Here is a 2,565-nt window from a genome sequence, read left to right on the forward strand (position 1 = left end):
GCCCACCCATCCTCCGGCCACCGTGAAGCCTCGCCTTGGTTCGGTTCGACCCTCCGTCCATTTCCGACCCAACCAAGCTCCGGATCCGCCTTCCTTCGCCCTTAATCAGCCGCGCACGAGAGTGCAGAAAATGGGTTTTGCAAAGTGAGGTTTTGGCCCGTTTTAGGCCGTTTCCGGGCCCCGAACCCGAGCCGTGCTTTGGGAACAATCGTTCCTCGCGTCACCGCCGTCGGATTGATCCGATTTGCTCGCGATTTGGTGAGTAATCTCACTAATCTTGGATTAGTTGGCTAATTATGCTTAAGGTTGGTTTAGATTTAATTAATTATGTTTAGGTTGTTATATTAGAATAAATTAGCAATTATTAGTCAATTGTGATGCGATTTAAATAAATTGATTGGGTAATTAGCAAGTAGACGTGGTCTACTAATTATTGGAAGTGCTTCGGGATTTTTCCCAACCCTTAGTGGGCTCCAATTAGGCTTTTCGGGCCTAAGTGGATATTTTTAGTAGTTAATTATTAAATTTCGGAATTTCATTAAATAATTATTTATTTTCCGGAAATTCAACCGAGATGGCCCGGAACCGGAATATTGTGCGATGACTGTGGTGAAGTCCGTTTATTTAATTGGGCTTTATTTTGTGCTAAATGGAATTTTTAATTATTAATTATTTTTCCAGAAATTAGGCCGAGATAGCCGATGACCGGAATTTCGTGCTGATTGCAATGGTGTGGTCAATTTCTGCAATTGATTGCTAAGTTATGCAAATTGAGTGCTGATTGGATTTTTGGTATTTAGTTCCAAAATTGTGAATTTCCAATATTTATTCAGAAAATCCCAGGTGTCGGGTTTTGACACCAAAAATAGTTTTTGGTACTATATGAAATAGTGGGATTTCAAAAAGGATGAATATCAATTTTTCTGGATCAAGTTGACCGTGTACCCACGCACGAGTAATTTCAGGTGAATTTTTAATACGAAGAAAAAGGCCAGGCTCACCATTTTAATTGAAGCATTTGAGTGCAATGCACGGTGCCCTGGGCCATATTTGAGTGATCGTGTGATGGTTATGAGAAATCGTCCCGGGCTGTTGAGCTGGACGTTATCCCTATGTGGGATACCCCCTGGACAACGGGAAGCCGGTCGCAGTTGATTCTGGACCCTATGCTCCTTCGGGAATGCCGTCGACGTAATGACGAAGCCGCGCTCCATGGGGGGAGGCGATGCCTGGCAATGCCAGAAGACCGCCAATAGAGTTGGCCGTACCCTTGAGGGGTGTAATTAACAATTGGAACGCATGATGGTTGAGTTTGATGCGCCAGATTATGAGACAAAATTGTGTGACATGGAATGGGACGTGTCATAACGATTTGGCCCTATAATCTGGACCCTTGTGATTTATTGAGTTGAGTGATGCGTTTCAATTGCTGGATGTATCGATTCTATACGTAAGGTATGTGAATTGTACTGACTTGCAGGTGGGATCTGAGGCCAAGGTAAGTCCCCTCACCTGTGCGTGTTTAGGCAGCCTTTAGTGTAGTAGTTTACTAATCGGGCTTAGTGGGGTAGAACTTGCTGAGACGTAGTCTCATCCCAGTTTGGGGAAAAACATTTCAGGACCCCGTTGAGGAGCTGAGGAGGAATTTGAGAAGGAGAACTCGGAGGTGAAACCTGAGTAGAAGGACTTTTGGAAGAAGAAGATAATCCCGAGAGAGATTTTGAGTATGACCTGAAGGGATTGAGATTTCATCTTCTTTCGTGAACTCCAATTGATGTGAATAGTTATGAAGTTCTTTAGTTGATGTCATGTATAAAAGTTTGGTTATAAATTTCAATATGAAAAATATGACCCTGCTTTTCTATCCCATCGTTTTATTGTCTGGGGATTTTAACTGCTTCCGCATGTGCTTAATAAACTAAAGGGTCGGCGATACTTGTCCTGGGATATCGCATTATAAAATCGACCAAGTGAGAAGGATGTGTGCGTACCCGAGGATCGGGGCGTGACACATTGAAAAAGCTATTGATCATTTCAATGAGTCAAGAATCCTTGGCGAAGGTGGCTTTGGGTGTGTATACAAAGTGGCATTCTTGAAGATGGGACCAAAGTAGCTGTGAAAGTTCTAAAGAGGGAGGATCAACAGGGTGGCCGGGAATTTTTAGCTAAAATCGAGATGCTTATGATTTCAAGGGAAAATTATCAAAAAAATCCTAAACATTTTCATTTCATATCAATTGAGTCAATCAAACCAATTTTGTTTGGAAAATACTAACGTAAATGCCGATGGTGCTGCATAGGACCACCACACTGACATGGACAATTTGTCATAATATTTTAATATTTTTAAATTATTATTTTTTTTTTGATTTTTTTCTTTCCTTTTTTTTTTTTTTTTGGCTTCATTCTTTGCCTTTTGCCGATGGCCGGCCGGCTGTCCTCACATGCCACAAGTGAGGTCCAGCTAGGCAAGGGCGAGCCCTAAAAAAGGGAGCCATCACCTAGGCATGGCTCAGTGAGGGTCTGTCACGCCCCGATCCTCGGGTACGCACATATCCTTCAGAC

The 2,565-nt window shown here is 42.6% G+C and overlaps 1 long non-coding RNA gene across 1 annotated transcript; it reads left to right on the plus strand.

Annotated features, from left to right (window-relative positions):
• Nucleotides 1-221: 221 nt before the first annotated feature.
• Nucleotides 222-1,864, plus strand: LOC120292219. The gene is made up of 2 exons (XR_005549992.1): nt 222-258; nt 1,620-1,864. It is a non-coding gene; the product is annotated as an uncharacterized LOC120292219 (long non-coding RNA).
• The last annotated feature ends 701 nt before the right edge of the window (nt 1,865-2,565 follow it).

This window comes from Eucalyptus grandis, chromosome 3, assembly GCF_016545825.1.
Source record: "Eucalyptus grandis isolate ANBG69807.140 chromosome 3, ASM1654582v1, whole genome shotgun sequence".
Classification (NCBI taxonomy): Eukaryota; Viridiplantae; Streptophyta; class Magnoliopsida; order Myrtales; family Myrtaceae; genus Eucalyptus; species Eucalyptus grandis.